This window comes from Schistocerca gregaria, unplaced genomic scaffold (genome assembly GCF_023897955.1).
Source record: "Schistocerca gregaria isolate iqSchGreg1 unplaced genomic scaffold, iqSchGreg1.2 ptg000066l, whole genome shotgun sequence".
In the NCBI taxonomy this organism is placed as follows: Eukaryota; Metazoa; Arthropoda; class Insecta; order Orthoptera; family Acrididae; genus Schistocerca; species Schistocerca gregaria.
Genome location: NW_026061707.1, coordinates 15,293,704 through 15,311,288, shown reverse-complemented (window position 1 = coordinate 15,311,288; position 17,585 = coordinate 15,293,704). Strand labels below are relative to the sequence as shown.

General features: G+C 26.6%; 1 protein-coding gene, 2 long non-coding RNA genes and 1 pseudogene across 4 annotated transcripts in view; 1 reads left to right on the top strand and 3 right to left on the bottom strand.

Moving 5' to 3' along the window:
- Positions 1 to 7,657, top strand: part of LOC126301317 (uncharacterized) — a 135,936-nt gene extending 128,279 nt beyond the window's left edge. The window contains exon 2 of the long non-coding RNA XR_007553030.1: positions 6,875 to 7,657. This is a non-coding gene — a long non-coding RNA (uncharacterized LOC126301317). The remainder of the gene's footprint in view (positions 1 to 6,874) is intronic.
- LOC126301315 (NADH-ubiquinone oxidoreductase chain 5-like) overlaps positions 1 to 17,585 on the bottom strand; it is a 371,580-nt gene that overhangs the window by 178,833 nt on the left and 175,162 nt on the right. The gene's annotated exons all lie outside the window — the stretch shown is intronic.
- The window catches only part of LOC126301331 (uncharacterized), a 176,334-nt gene that overhangs the window by 57,355 nt on the left and 101,394 nt on the right, over positions 1 to 17,585 (bottom strand). The window lies entirely within an intron of this gene.
- LOC126301310 (NADH-ubiquinone oxidoreductase chain 5-like) overlaps positions 1 to 17,585 on the bottom strand; it is a 78,888-nt pseudogene that overhangs the window by 48,003 nt on the left and 13,300 nt on the right.

The window sequence follows — 17,585 nt, the reverse complement described above, 5'->3', positions numbered from 1 at the left end:
TTGATTATAGAGTTTTTGTTGAGTGAGAGCTTTTCAATTTAAATGGTTCTATAGTTGTTATAACTTTAATTTTGGATTGAATGTCTCTTATTTTTATATCTTTTGTTATATATATTTCTTCGTGGTTATTTATTATAGAGAGGATTATATATCTGGTGAAAAGAATATAAATCGTTTTATTATTATTGTTTTAATATTTATTCTTTCTATAGGTTTTTTAATTATTAGTCCTAATTTAATTAGAATTTTATTAGGTTGAGATGGTTTAGGTTTAGTTTCTTATTGTTTAGTTATTTATTATCAAAATGTAAAATCTTATAGTGCTGGTATATTAACTGCACTTTCTAAACGTATTGGTGATGTTGCTATTTTAATTTCTATTGCATGAATGTTAAATTTTGGTGGTTGAAATTATATTTATTATTATGATTTTATTTCTAATTCTTTTGAAATAAAGCTCATTACTATATTAATTGTTTTAGCAGCTATAACTAAGAGAGCTCAGATTCCTTTCTCTTCATGACTTCCTGCTGCTATAGCAGCTCCTACTCCTGTTACTGCTTTAGTTCATTCTTCTACTCTTGTTACTACTGGTGTTTATTTATTAATTCGTTTTAGACCAATATTGGATACTTATAATTGTGGTTGATTTTTACTTTTAATTGGTTGTATAACTATATTTATGGCTGGATTGGGCGCTAATTTTGAGTTTGATTTAAAGAAGATTATTGCTCTTTCTACTTTAAGACAACTTGGTTTAATAATAAGAATTTTGGCTATAGGTTATCCAAAGCTTGCATTTTTTCATTTATTGGCTCATGCTTTATTTAAGGCATTATTATTTATATGTGCAGGTTCAATAATTCATAATTTGAAGGATTCTCAGGATATTCGTTTTATAGGATCAATTGTTAATTTCATACCTTTAACTTCAGTTTGTTTTAATGTTTCTAGTTTATCTTTGTGTGGAATACCTTTTTTAGCGGGATTTTATTCAAAGGATTTAATTCTTGAGATGGTTTGTTTAAGATGAATTAATTGTTTAATTTTTTTCTTTATTTTTTTTCTACTGGTTTAACTGCTTCTTATTCTTTTCGTTTGTTTTATTATTCAATATCTGGTGATAATAATTTTTATTCTAGATTTTCTTTTGATGATAAGGGTTATTATATTTCATTTGGAATAATTGGTCTATTGTTTGTTGCTGTTTTTGGTGGTAGTCTTTTATCTTGATTAATTTTTCCTATTCCTCATGTGATTGCTTTACCTTATTATTTAAAGTTTTTAACTATTACAGTTGTTATTTTAGGTGCTTATTTAGGTTATCTTATTTCTAATTTTGATTTTTCTCATAATTTATTTTCTTTAAGTATACTTTCTTTTGTTAGATTTGCTGGTTCTATATGATTTATACCTTTTCTTTCAACTAAGTTTATTAGATATATTCCTTTAAAAATAGGTTATTATTCATCTAAGTCATTTGATTATGGTTGAGGTGAATTACTTGGTGGTCAAGGTTTATATAGATTATTTATTTATTTAATTGGTTATATTCAAGGTTGATATGATTCTAATTTCAAGATTTATCTTTTAACTTTTATTTTTTGAATATTTATTTTGGTAATATTTTTTTTCGTTTACTTAAATAGCTTATAATTAGAGCGTGACACTGAAGATGTTAAGGAAGTATTTTTACTTTTAAGTATTTATAAATATAGATATATTATTTTTACAGTGAAAATGTAATGTTTTATTTAAACTATATAAATTCTAGAAATGTTAACGGAGTTTAACCGCTAATATAAAAAGTTAGCAGCTTTCATATTGGCTTTACATTTCCTTAATTGGAACTATTATAGTTCAATTATATTATTAACAGTAATACGCCTCTTTTTGGCTTCAATTAATAAGAATAAGGGTAGTACATACCAATCTTCCAGGTCGAAACTGACTGCAATATTTCGCTTCTTATTCTATTTAAGGTTGATTGATAATATCAATACTTTTTGAATGCAACCCAAATGTTATATTTAACTACAACCCCTTATTCTGCTCATTGTAATGCTCCTTGGTTTCATTCATGGTATAGTCCTCCTAATAGAACTAGAATAAAAAATATTGTTGATACTGTTCAGATTATAATGTCTGAAGTTTTAAAAATAATTACAATTGGTAGAATTAGTGCAATTTCTACATCAAAAATTAAAAAGATTACTGCGATTAGGAAGAATCGTATTGAGAATGGTATTCGTGCTGATCTTTTTGGATCAAACCCACATTCAACTGGTGATCTTTTCTCTCGATCATTAATTAATTTTTTTGATAGTGTTGTTGCCAGGATTATAACAATTATTGGAATAATAAATCTAATGAAAACTATTGTTGATAGAATTAGAATTGTTTTTCTTGATTTATATCAAGTTTTCTGATTGGAAGTCAAATGTACTATTTATACTAGAAAAACAATTATCTACCTCATCGATAAATAGAGATATATAAGAATAATCATACTACGTCTACGAAGTGTCAGTATCATGCTGCTGCTTCAAATCCAAAGTGATGTCTTGGTGAAAATAGATTTATTGAGTGTCGAAGTAGACATGTTGATAAAAAGATTGTTCCAATAATTACGTGTAAACCATGGAATCCTGTTGCAACAAAGAATGTTGATCCATAAACTGCATCTGCAATGGTAAAAGGTGCTTCTCAATATTCATATGCTTGAAGTATTGTAAAGTATAGTCCTAATAACACTGTGAAGAATAATCCTTGTAGTGCTTGAGTATGATTAGATTCCATTAAACTATGATGTGCTCATGTTACTGTTACTCCTGATGCTAAAAGAATAGCTGTATTAAGTAATGGAATTTGTATAGGGTTAAAGGGTTGAATTCCTATTGGAGGTCATAGTATTCCTAGTTCAATTGTTGGTGCTAATCTTCTTCTAAAGAATGCTCAAAAAAAAGAAACGAAAAATAATACCTCTGATGCAATAAATAAAATTATTCCTCATCGTAATCCAATTGATACAAATCCTGTATGTAATCCTTGATATGTTCCTTCTCGTACTACATCTCGTCATCATTGTATTATAGTTAGTAGGGTAATTCCAAATCCAATTATGAATAAGTTAATATTAAATAGGTGGAATCATTTTGCTAGTCCTGATACTAGGACTATTTCTCCAATTGCTCCTGTTAATGGTCAAGGTCTATAGTCTGCTAAGTGGAATGGGTGGTTTGAGTGAGTTGTTTACATAGGTTTAATATACTTCTCTAGAATATAGAGTTCTTAGAATTGAGAAAACATAGGCTTGAATTATTGCTACTGCTGATTCTAGAATTAATAGAAGTATTTGTCCAATAATTAGTAATGAGATTAAGTTTATTGCTATTGATGGTCCTGTGTTTCCTAATAAGGTTAATAATAAGTGTCCTGCAATTATATTTGCTGCCAACCGTACTGCTAATGTACCTGGTCGAATAACATTACTAATTGTTTCAATTAGTACTATAAATGATATTAATGCAGGCGGTGTACCTTGTGGTACAAGGTGTGTAAATATATGATTAGTATGGTTAATTCATCCAAATAATATAAATCTTAGCCATATAGGTAGGGCAATTGCAAATGTTAATGCTAAATGTCTTGTTCTAGTAAAAGTATAAGGGAATAATCCTATGAAATTGTTAAATAATATTATAATAAAAATTGAGATGAAAATGAATGTTGTTCCATTAAATGATTTTGGTCCAAGAAGTGTTTTAAATTCATTATGTAAGGTTAAATTTAGTTTATTTCAGATAATGTTAATTCGTGATGGTGTAAGTCAAAATAGTGATGGGATTAATAATAGTCCTAGAAATGTTCTAGTTCAATTTAATGATAAATTAAAGATGTTAGTTGATGGGTCAAATGTTGAGAATAGATTTGTTATCATTTTCAATTTAAGTTTTTTATTTCAATTGTTCCTTTTTCTGCTCTTTTAATAAGGTTAGGTTTAAATGAGAAGAAGTTTATTTGATTAAACAAGATTAATGTAGCTGAAAATATAATGAATAGTGAGAATCATATAAGAGGGGATATTTGAGGGATTTGGATATAATTTCCCCATCAGAAGTAGTCGTTAATTTACTATTATTTGGTTTAAGAGACCATTACTTACTTTCAGTCATCTGATGAATTTCAAGGTGTACTAATTTTTTTTAGTTACTTTAGATTGACACTCTAATGTTATTTATTTTAACTAACTCCTTAAATTATCTTAGATAATCACTTAATAAATAAATTTACTGAAGTTCTTTCAATTACAATTGGTATAAATCTGTGGTTTGCTCCACAGATTTCTGAGCATTGTCCAAAGAATAATCCAGGTCGATTTATTGTGAATGTTCCTTGATTTAACCGACCTGGCGTTGCATCAATTTTAACCCCTAATGCAGGAACTGCTCATGAGTGTAGAACATCTGATGCTCTTGTTAATACTCGTACTTCTGTATTTATTGGTAGGATTGTTCGGTTATCTACATCTAGTAGTCGGAATCCATCATTTTCTAGGTCTTGTTCTGGTGTTATATAAGTGTCAAATTCTACGTCTAAAGTCCTTAGAATAATGAAATTAAGGTTGATGTTGAAATCAATCCTATTGTTGAAATTATTACTGTTATAGGAAGAATGATTCTTGATTTTTGGGACTTTATCTTTATAGATCACGAATTTTCTGTGTATGATATAATTAGAGCTGAGAATCTAATACGTATATAGTAGTAGAGTGTAATTGTAGTTAATACAACTATAATAGTTATAATAGTTGTTATATTGTTTTCTATTAATGATTGTATTACAATTCATTTTGGTAAGAATCCAAGGAATGGTGGTAGTCCACCTAAAGATAATAAAGATAAGAATATTATGAATTTAATTTCGGTTTTTATATTTCTGGCTGAATAAATTTGATTTATGAAAAATAAATTTATTTGCTTAAATAATAAAACTATAATTAATCTTAATAGTGAGTAAATAATGAAGTATAGTTCTCAGATGTTTTCTCTGACTGTTAATGATCTAATTATTCAACCTAGATGTCTGATTGATGAATATGCTAAAAGTTGTCGTAAGGATGTTTGATTTAAACCTCCTATTGCCCCAATAATAATTCTTAAGATAATAATTGTTCAAATAAAAGTTCTTAATTGAATACAATAAGATAAGACCATAATTGGGGCGATTTTTTGTCATGTTATTAATGTTAAACAATTATTTCATCTTGATGCTCCTATAACTTCTGGAAATCAGAAATGGAAAGGTGCAGCTCCAATCTTTAATAATAGTCTAGATCTAATTATTATTGATGGGATAAATTCTGATTCCCATCCCATGGGATATTTTATTTGAATCAGCAAAATTGAAAATAATAATATTGTCGATGCTATTGCTTGGACAATAAAATATTTAATTGATGATTCATTTATTATTATATTTTTATTTCTTGTTAGGAGCGGAATAAATGAAAGTAAGTTGATCTCAAGTCCTATTCAAACCCCAAATCAGGAATTTGATGAAATGGACAGGATCGTTCCTATCATTAATGTTGATAGGAAGAGAAGTTTTGTAGAGTTGTTGGTCATTAAAAAGGAGAGGATTGATACCTCTATAAATGGGGTATGAACCCATTAGCTTGTTTAGCTTACCTTTTTACATTAAGGTGTATGATGCATGTTAGTTTTTGATACTAAAGGAGGTAGTTTAATTCTATCTTATGTAATTTTAATGAAGGTAATTTTATTTACTTTATTTACCCTATCAAGGTAACCCTTTAATCAGGCACTTCATTTATTTAATATATAAATCGAAAGTTTTTTTTTGAAATTCTTTTATGTATTATTTTGTTTAGTTAGGATTAATTTATCCTGCTCATTTTTTTTATATATATATAATAAATAATTTATATTAATATATTACATTTAATTGAAATTAAAGTATTATAAGTTCATCTTACCATTATCAATTGATTATTTTAATGCAATTATTTACCTAGGATTATAGCTACTTATGTTTTTAGCTTAAAATAGATTATTATAATATAATATATATATAATATGTAATTTAATATTTAATATTATTATAATTGGATATAATAAATAAAATTTTTAATTTAAATATAAAATATTATAATTAATATAAATAATTATATTAATTATAATAATATAATTATGTAAATTATCTATAATTAGATTATTTAACTAATATATATGAAAGTTAACTTAATATAAAAAAAGAATTCATATTAATAACATATTATATTAAATTACATAATTGTATAAAATATATTTATTATATTATTTTATCTTTATTTATTTATTAGTGAAAAGAAAGATTAAATAAGAAAGAATATAATACATTTATTGCTATACATGTTCCATATTAATCTTTAATTATATATAATAGAGAAGTTGTTGTGGTCATACATAGGTGCGTTTCTTTTTTTTTTGTTAATGTTTGTGGTTTTTTTCTTTTTTTTTCTTTAAATATTTGAATCTATTATTTTTTCCTGAATTAATAGATTTAAAATTTTCTTATTTTTTATTTTTAAAAGTTTTATTCTTGCTTGTTTATTCACTTTTTCTTTGTATTATATGTAAGTTTTGTTAGACTAAATGTTCTTTTTGCAGTAATTTGATTTAATTATCAAGTGATTTTGGATTTAGCAATTGATTTATTATCGGCATAATTCGTGCCAGCAGCCGCGGTTATACGATTGAAGTTAATAACCTATAATTTATTTTATAGAAATTAATAGTAAGCTTTAAACCAGCTATCTTTAAGATTACGTTTTAGTTCATTATTTTTTATTTTGATTTTATTAATATTTTAGGTTTTTTATTAAGATTATTAATTTAATTTTAAAATTTTTGTCATAATGATAGAATTAGTATATTTATTTGTATGAAATTTTTACCTTGTGAACTTATTATAAGGAATTAGGCAAAATTGATTTCCGCCTGTTTATCAAAAACATGTCCTCTTGTTTATATTTTGAGGTCTGGCCTGCTCACTGAGCGTATTTTTAAAGAGCCGCGGTATTTTGACCGTGCAAAGGTAGCATAATCATTAGTCTCTTAATTAGTGGCTGGAATGAATGGCTTGACGAGAAATCAACTGTCTCTTAATAAATTTTTGAATTTAACTTTTGAGTCAAAAGGCTTAAATTCTTCTTTAGGACGAGAAGACCCTATAGAGCTTGACATTTTACTTTTATATAGTTTTTTGTTTGTCTTTCTATATTTAATGATGAGGTTTTGTTGGGGTGACATGAAGAATAGATAAACTCTTCATTATTATATCATTTATTTATGTTTGTTATTTTGATCCATAATTTATGATCATAAGATTAAGTTACCTTAGGGATAACAGCGTAATTGTTTTTGAGAGCTCATATCGACAAAGCAGATTGCGACCTCGATGTTGGATTAAGAAAAATTTTGGGTGCAGGAGCCCAATGATTAGGTCTGTTCGACCTTTAAATTCTTACATGATCTGAGTTCAGACCGGCGTGAGCCAGGTCGGTTTCTATCCTAAGATTGTTAATCCATATTAGTACGAAAGGACCATATGGTTAAAATATTTTTTGTTATATTGATTAATATTAATTTATTTACTATTTTGACAGATTAATGTGTTGAATTTAGAATTCATTTATGTAGATTTTTTCTACAAATAGTATTGATACTTTATGATTTATTTATATTTATTTTGAATTTTCTTTTATTGGTTATTTGTGTTTTAATTAGTGTTGCCTTTTTAACTTTATTAGAGCGTAAGGTTTTAGGTTATATTCAGATTCGAAAGGGTCCAAATAAGGTAGGTTTTGTTGGAATTCCACAGCCATTTAGAGATGCTATTAAGTTAATTTGTAAGCAGCAGCCAATTCCTATTATATCTAATTACCTACTTTATTATTTTTCCCCTGTTTTTAATTTAATGATTTCTTTAGCCGTTTGAGTAATTTTTCCTTATTTAACTTATATGTGTTCTTTTTCTTATGGATTTTTATTTTTTTTATGTTGTACTAGATTAGGTGTTTATACTGTTATAATTGCTGGTTGATCTTCTACTTCAAATTATTCATCATTAGGTTCTCTTCGTTCTGTTGCTCAAACAATTTCTTATGAAGTTAGTTTAGCATTAATTTTATTGTCTTTAATTATTTTAATTGGTAGTTTTAATATGTTTGATTTTATAAACTATCAGCTTTATTGTTGATTTATTATTATTTCTTTTCCTTTAGCTTTAGCTTGTTTTGCTTCTTGCTTAGCTGAAACTAATCGTACTCCTTTTGATTTTGCTGAAGGGGAATCTGAGTTAGTTTCAGAATTTAATTTGAGTATGGTGCGGGTGGTTTTACTTTAATTTTTTTAGCTGAATATACTAGAATTGTCTTCATAAGAATGTTATTGGCTTTAATTTTTTTGTGTGGTGATTTTTATTCTTTTATATTTTTTATTAAGCTTGCTATTATATCTTTTGGTTTTATTTGGGTTCGTGGAACATTACCACGGTTCTGTTATGATAAATTAATGTACTTAGCTTGAAAAAGTTTTTACCTTTATCTTTGAATTTTTTATTTTCTTTGTTGGTTTAAAGATTTTATTTATCTCATTTGTTTAGTGAAATTTTTTGAGAAAAGTTAATAGAAGAGTTAAACTTCTAATTTTATGTTTTCAAAATATATGCTTTTCCTAAGCTAATTAACTTTATTCCTTAATTAATTTATCTCATGCATTTGCGACATGGACATTAATTAAGAAATATGTGATGTAAATAATTGTTAAGATTTGACCTGTTATAATATAAGGTTCTTCAACAGGTCGTTTACCAATTCACGTTAGTAAGCATACAACAACTACTATAATTCAGAATAAAATTTGATTAATAGGGTAAAATTGAATGCCTCGGAATGGTGTTTTATTATAAAATGGTAAAATTATTAAGATTCTAATTGATAAAAATAATGCAATAACACCTCCTAACTTATTAGGGATAGATCGTAGAATTGCATATGCAAATAGGAAATATCATTCTGGTTGAATGTGAACTGGTGTTACTAATGGGTTGGCAGGTACAAAGTTATCTGGATCTCCTAATAGGTAAGGATTAATTAAACATAGTATAATTAATAATGATGTTATTATTACAAATGTAATAGAATCCTTAAAGGTAAAGTATGGATGGAATGGAATTTTTTCAATATCTCCATTTAGTCCAAGAGGATTATTAGATCCTGTTTGGTGAAGAAAAAATAAATGAATTGCTGCTATAGCAGCAATAATAAATGGTAATACAAAATGGAATGTGAATAATCGATTTAATGTTGCATTATCAACAGCGAATCCTCCTCATACTCATTGGACTAAATCTGTTCCTAAGTATGGGATTGCTGATAATAAATTAGTAATTACTGTTGCACCTCAAAAAGATATTTGGCCTCAGGGTAAGACATATCCTATAAATGCAGTTGCTATAACTAAAAATAAAATCACTGTACCAATTATTCAGGTATGTATATATATATATAAGATCCATAGTAAATTCCCCGTCCTACATGTAAGTAAATACAAATAAAAAATATAGATGCTCCATTTGCGTGTAAGGTTCGGATAATTCAACCATTATTTACGTCTCGGCAGATGTGTACTACACTATTGAATGCTATTTCAATATTTGATGTATAATGTATAGCTAAAAATAGTCCAGTTACGATTTGAATTACCAAACATAACCCTAATAGGGATCCAAAATTTCATCAAAATGAAATATTTGTTGGGGCAGGTAAGTCAATTAAAGAGTTATTAATAATTTTAATTAAAGGATGTCTTAATCGTAAGGGTTTATTCATTAGTAATTATCTTATTTTACGAATAGGTCCCTGATTAATATTGGTGATTTTAACAACTGCTAGTAGTGCTAAAAATAAATGAATTATTATTATTATTGTAATAATGAATGTTGGTCTATTATATAATTTTTCTAAAGATATTGTTATTTCTTGATAATTGATTGAATTATCAATATTTATAGTTTCGGTGTTTTTGAAAAAGTCTATAAATATAGATATATCTAGAATAATTAATATTAATATGATAAATACTCACATTATTAATGTAATAATTATAGTGATTGATTTAGGCTGAAATATTTCGTTTGATGCAATTCTTGTAATGTAAATAAATAATACTAGTATACCACCAAGAAATGTTAAAAATAAAATATATGATAATCAATATCTTTCTATTATTGTTCCTGTTAATCCAACTAGGAAGGTTTGAAGGATAATAAAAAGCATTATTGATATTGGGTGTCTTAATTTAATAAAATTAATATTTATTACATTTGATAATGATATAATTATTATTTTGATCATTTCAGGGGTTAGTTTATTTAAAATACCGGTTTTGGGGACCGATGATGGAAGCTTTTCCACCTCTGAAGTTTTAAAAGTGGGGGCTGGACTTATTTCCGGTTTACAAGACCGGCGTTTTTTTTAAACTATTAAAACTAATGTTTATATTCTCTATTTTTACTTCTTTATTGATTTATTTTGCTGGTGTTTATGTTTTTTCTTCTAAACGTAAACATTTATTAATGGTTCTTTTGAGATTAGAATATATTGTTCTTTCTTTATTTATGTTAGTTATTGTTTTTCTTATTGAGTTTGATTATGATTATTTTTTTCCTGTTATTTTTTTAGTTTTTTCTGTTTGTGAGGGTGCTTTAGGTCTTTCTATTTTAGTTTCAATAATTCGTTCTCATGGTAATGATTTTTTTAATTCTTTTGGTTTGTCTTTATGTTAAAGTATTTATTTATAACTATTTTTTTGATCCCTCTTTGTTTATTAAATAATTGTTGATGGTTGGTTCATTCTTTAATGTTTCTGTCGGGTTTTGTTTTTATAATTTGTGTTTATTCATATGCTGATTTGAATATAATTAGATATTATTTTGGTATTGATTATTTTTCTTTTAGTTTAATTTTACTTAGTTTTTGGATTTGTTCTTTAATAATCACTGCTAGAGGTTCAGTTTATTTAAGTTCATATCATTCTAATTTTTTTGTTTTTATGGTTTTGATTTTAATAATTATGCTTTATTGTTCATTTGCTAGATGAAGTCTTCTTTCTTTTTATATTTTTTTTGAGGCTAGATTAGTTCCTACTTTACTTTTAATTTTGGGTTGGGGTTATCAACCTGAGCGTTTGCAGGCTGGTGTTTATTTAATTTTTTATACTTTGGTTGCTAGATTACCTTTATTATTAGTTTTATTTAAGGTTTATGATTTTTCTAATACTTTATATTTTCCTTTATTGGTTGATTTTGGTTCTTATTATTTCATGTTTTATGTATTTATAATTTTGGCTTTTTTAGTTGAGATACCTATGTTTTTGGTTCATTTATGACTTCCTAAGGCTCATGTAGAGGCCCCTATTTCAGGTAGAATAATTCTTGCTGGTGTTTTATTAAAGTTAGGTGGTTATGGTATTTTTCGTGTTATAAAGGTTATTTCTTATTTGGGTTTAAAGTTTAATTATTTTTGATTGTCTTTAGGTTTATCTGGGGGTGTTATTGTAAGATTTATTTGTTTTCGTCAGGTTGATTTAAAGTCTTTAATTGCATATTCTTCTGTTGCTCATATAAGAATGGTTATTGGTGGATTGATGACTATGAATTGATGAGGTTGTGTAGGTTCTCTTTCTCTAATGGTTGGTCATGGTTTATGTTCTTCTGGTTTATTTTGTTTATCTAATATTATTTATGAACGTTTAGGTAGACGAAGATTATTAATTAACAAGGGTATAATTAATTTGATGCCAAGAATGGCTTTATGATGATTTCTTTTAAGATCATCAAATATGGCTGCTCCTCCTTCTTTAAATTTGGTAGGTGAAATTAGATTATTAAATAGAATTATATCTTGATCTTCTTTTAGATTCTTTGCTTGTTTATACTTTGTATATATATTCTTATTCTCAGCATGGGAATTATTATTCTGGTGTTTATACTTGTTCTCTTGGTTATTTTCGTGAATATCATCTTTTACTTTTACATTGATTGCCTTTAAATATTCTCTTTTTAAAGGGTGAATATTTCTTTGTTTAGTTTGCTTAAGTATTTTAATTAAAAATATTGTTTTGTGGAATCAATGATATGAAGTTTTTCATCTTAGGCCGTGAATTTATTTTCTATTTGTTCTTTGAGTTTTTTTTCTTTGTTTATTTCGAGAACTATAATTTTTATTTTAGGTATTTATTATTTAATAATTGATTATAGAGTTTTTGTTGAGTGAGAGCTTTTCAATTTAAATGGTTCTATAGTTGTTATAACTTTAATTTTGGATTGAATATCTCTTATTTTTATATCTTTTGTTATATATATTTCTTCTTTGGTTATTTATTATAGAGAGGATTATATATCTGGTGAAAAGAAAATAAATCGTTTTATTATTATTGTTTTAATATTTATTCTTTCTATAGGTTTTTTAATTATTAGTCCTAATTTAATTAGAATTTTATTAGGTTGAGATGGTTTACGTTTAGTTTCTTATTGTTTAGTTATTTATTATCAAAATGTAAAATCTTATAGTGCTGGTATATTAACTGCACTTTCTAATCGTATTGGTGATGTTGCTATTTTAATTTCTATTGCATGAATGTTAAATTTTGGTGGTTGAAATTATATTTATTATTATGATTTTATTTCTAATTCTTTTGAAATAAAGCTCATTACTATATTAATTGTTTTAGTAGCTATAACTAAGAGAGCTCAGATTCCTTTCTCTTCATGACTTCCTGCTGCTATAGCAGCTCCTACTCCTGTTTATGCTTTAGTTCATTCTTCTACTCTTGTTACTGCTGGTGTTTATTTATTAATTCGTTTTAGACCAATATTGGATACTTATAATTGTGGTTGATTTTTACTTTTAATTGGTTGTATAACTATAATTATGGCTGGATTGGGCGCTAATTTTGAGTTTGATTTAAAGAAGATTATTGCTCTTTCTACTTTAAGACAACTTGGTTTAATAATAAGAATTTTGGCTATAGGTTATCCAAAGCTTGCATTTTTTCATTTATTGGCTCATGCTTTATTTAAGGCATTATTATTTATATGTGCAGGTTCAATAATTCATAATTTGAAGGATTCTCAGGATATTCGTTTTATAGGATCAATTGTTAATTTCATACCTTTAATTTCAGTTTGTTTTAATGTTTCTAGTTTATCTTTGTGTGGAATACCTTTTTTAGCGGGATTTTATTCAAAGGATTTAATTCTTGAGATGGTTTGTTTAAGATGAATTAATTGTTTAATTTTTTTCTTTATTTTTTTTCTACTGGTTTAACTGCTTCTTATTCTTTTCGTTTGTTTTATTATTCAATATCTGGTGATAATAATTTTTATTCTAGATTTTCTTTTGATGATAAGGGTTATTATATTTCATTTGGAATAATTGGTCTATTGTTTGTTGCTGTTTTTGGTGGTAGTCTTTTATCTTGATTAATTTTTCCTATTCCTCATGTGATTGCTTTACCTTATTATTTAAAGTTTTTAACTATTACAGTTGTTATTTTAGGTGCTTATTTAGGTTATCTTATTTCTAATTTTGATTTTTCTCATAATTTATTTTCTTTAAGTATACTTTCTTTTGTTAGATTTGCTGGTTCTATATGATTTATACCTTTTCTTTCAACTAAGTTTATTAGATATATTCCTTTAAAAATAGGTTATTATTCATCTAAGTCATTTGATTATGGTTGAGGTGAATTACTTGGTGGTCAAGGTTTATATAGATTATTTATTTATTTAATTGGTTATATTCAAGGTTGATATGATTCTAATTTCAAGATTTATCTTTTAACTTTTATTTTTTGAATATTTATTTTGGTAATATTGTTTTTCGTTTACTTAAATAGCTTATAATTAGAGCGTGACACTGAAGATGTTAAGGAAGTATTTTTACTTTTAAGTATTTATAAATATAGATATATTATTTTTACAGTGAAAATGTAATGTTTTATTTAAACTATATAAATTTTAGAAATGTTAACGGAGTTTAACCGCTAATATAAAAAGTTAGCATTTTCATATTGGCTTTACATTTCCTTAATTGGAACTATTATAGTTCAATTATATTATTAACAGTAATACGCCTCTTTTTGGCTTCAATTAATAAGAATAAGGGTAGTACATACCAATCTTCCAGGTCGAAACTCACTGCAATATTTCGCTTCTTATTCTATTTAAGGTTGATTGATAATATCAATACTTTTTGAATGCAACCCAAATGTTATATTTAACTACAACCCTTTATTCTGCTCATTGTAATGCTCCTTGGTTTCATTCATGGTGTAGTCCTCCTAATAGAACTAGAATAAAAAATATTGTTGATACTGTTCAGATTATAATGTCTGAAGTTTTAAAAATAATTACAATTGGTAGAATTAGTGCAATTTCTACATCAAAAATTAAAAAGATTACTGCGATTAGGAAGAATCGTATTGAGAATGGTATTCGTGCTGATCTTTTTGGATCAAACCCACATTCAAATGGTGATCTTTTTTCTCGATAATTAATTAATTTTTTTGATAGTGTTGTTGCCAGGATTATAACAATTATTGGAATAATAAATCTAATGAAAACTCTTGTTGATAGAATTAGAATTGTTTTTCTTGATTTATATCAAGCTTTCTGATTGGAAGTCAAATGTACTATTTATACTAGAAAAACAATTATCTACCTCATCAATAAATAGAGATATATAAGAATAATCATACTACGTCTACGAAGTGTCAGTATCATGCTGCTGCTTCAAATCCAAAGTGATGTCTTGGTGAAAATTGATTTATTGAGTGTCGAAGTAGACATGTTGATAAAAAGATTGTTCCAATAATTACGTGTAAACCATGGAATCCTATTGCAACAAAGAATGTTGATCCATAAACTGCATCTGCAATGGTAAAAGGTGCTTCTCAATATTCATATGCTTGAAGTATTGTAAAGTATAGTCCTAATAACACTGTGAAGAATAATCCTTGTAGTGCTTGAGTATGATTAGATTCCATTAAACTATGATGTGCTCATGTTACTGTTACTCCTGATGCTAAAAGAATAGCTGTATTAAGTAATGGAATTTGTATAGGGTTAAGGGGTTGAATTCCTATTGGAGGTCATAGTATTCCTAGTTCAATTGTTGGTGCTAATCTTCTTCTAAAGAATGCTCAAAAAAAAGAAACGAAAAATAATACCTCTGATGCAATAAATAAAATTATTCCTCATCGTAATCCAATTGATACAAATCCTGTATGTAATCCTTGATATGTTCCTTCTCGTACTACATCTCGTCATCATTGAATTATAGTTAGAAGGGTAATTCCAAATCCAATTATGAATAAGTTAATATTAAATAGGTGGAATCATTTTGCTAGTCCTGATACTAGGACTATTGCTCCAATTGCTCCTGTTAATGGTCAAGGTCTATAGTCTACTAAGTGGAATGGGTGGTTTGAGTGAGTTGTTAACATAGGTTTAATATACTTCTCTAGAATATAGAGTTCTTAGAATTGAGAAAACATAGGCTTGAATTATTGCTACTGCTGATTCTAGAATTAATAGAAGTATTTGTCCAATAATTAGTAATGAGATTAAGTTTATTGCTATAGATGGTCCTGTGTTTCCTAATAAGGTTAATAATAAGTGTCCTGCAATTATATTTGCTGCCAACCGTACTGCTAATGTACCTGGTCGAATAACATTACTAATTGTTTCAATTAGTACTATAAATGATATTAATGCAGGCGGTGTACCTTGTGGTACAAGGTGTGTAAATATATGATTAGTATGGTTAATTCATCCAAATAATATAAATCTTAGCCATATAGGTAGGGCAATTGCAAATGTTAATGCTAAATGTCTTGTTCTAGTAAAAATATAAGGGAATAATCCTATGAAATTGTTAAATAATATTATAATAAAAATTGAGATGAAAATGAATGTTGTTCCATTAAATGATTTTGGTCCAAGAAGTGTTTTAAATTCATTATGTAAGGTTAAATTTAGTTTATTTCAGATAATGTTAATTCGTGATGGTGTAAGTCAAATTAGTGATGGGATTAATAATAGTCCTAGATATGTTCTAGTTCAATTTAATGATAAATTAAAGATGTTAGTTGATGGGTCAAATGTTGAGAATAGATTTGTTATCATTTTCAATTTAAGTTTTTTATTTCAATTGTTCCTTTTTCTGCTCTTTTAATAAGGTTAGGTTTAAATGAGAAGAAGTTTATTTGATTAAACAAGATTAATGTAGCTGAAAATATAATGAATAGTGAGAATCATATAAGAGGGGATATTTGAGGGATTTGGATATAATTTCCCCATCAGAAGTAGTCGTTAATTTACTATTATTTGGTTTAAGAGACCATTACTTACTTTCAGTCATCTGATGAATTTCAAGGTGTACTAATTTTTTTTAGTTACTTTAGATTGACACTCTAATGTTATTTATTTTAACTAACTCCTTAAATTATCTTAGATAATCACTTAATAAATAAATTTACTGAAGTTCTTTCAATTACAATTGGTATAAATCTGTGGTTTGCTCCACAGATTTCTGAGCATTGTCCAAAGAATAATCCAGGTCGATTTATTGTGAATGTTCCTTGATTTAACCGACCTGGCGTTGCATCAATTTTAACCCCTAATGCAGGAACTGCTCATGAGTGTAGAACATCTGATGCACTTGTTAATACTCGTACTTCTGTATTTATTGGTAGGATTGTTCGGTTATCTACATCTAGTAGTCGGAATCCATCATTTTCTAGGTCTTGTTCTGGTGTTATATAAGTGTCAAATTCTACGTCTAAAGTCCTTAGTATAATGAAATTAAGGTTGATGTTGAAATCAATCCTATTGTTGAAATTATTACTGTTATAGGAAGAATGATTCTTGATTTTTGGGACTTTATCTTTATAGATCACGAATTTTCTGTGTATGATATAATTAGAGCTGAGAATGTAATACGTATATAGTAGTAGAGTGTAATTATAGTTAATACAACTATAATAGTTATAATAGTTGTTATATTGTTTTCTATTAATGATTGTATTACAATTCATTTTGGTAAGAATCCAAGGAATGGTGGTAGTCCACCTAAAGATAATAAAGATAAGAATATTATGAATTTAATTTCGGTTTTTATATTTCTGGCTGAATAAATTTGATTTATGAAAAATAAATTTATTTGCTTAAATAATAAAACTATAATTAAACTTAATAGTGAGTAAATAATGAAGTATAGTTCTCAGATGTTTTCTCTGACTGTTAATGATCTAATTATTCAACCTAGATGTCTGATTGATGAATATGCTAAAAGTTGTCGTAAGGATGTTTGATTTAAACCTCCTATTGCCCCAATAATAATTCTTAAGATAATAATTGTTCAAATAAAAGTTCTTAATTGAATACAATAAGATAAGACCATTATTGGGGCGATTTTTTGTCATGTTATTAATGTTAAACAATTATTTCATCTTGAT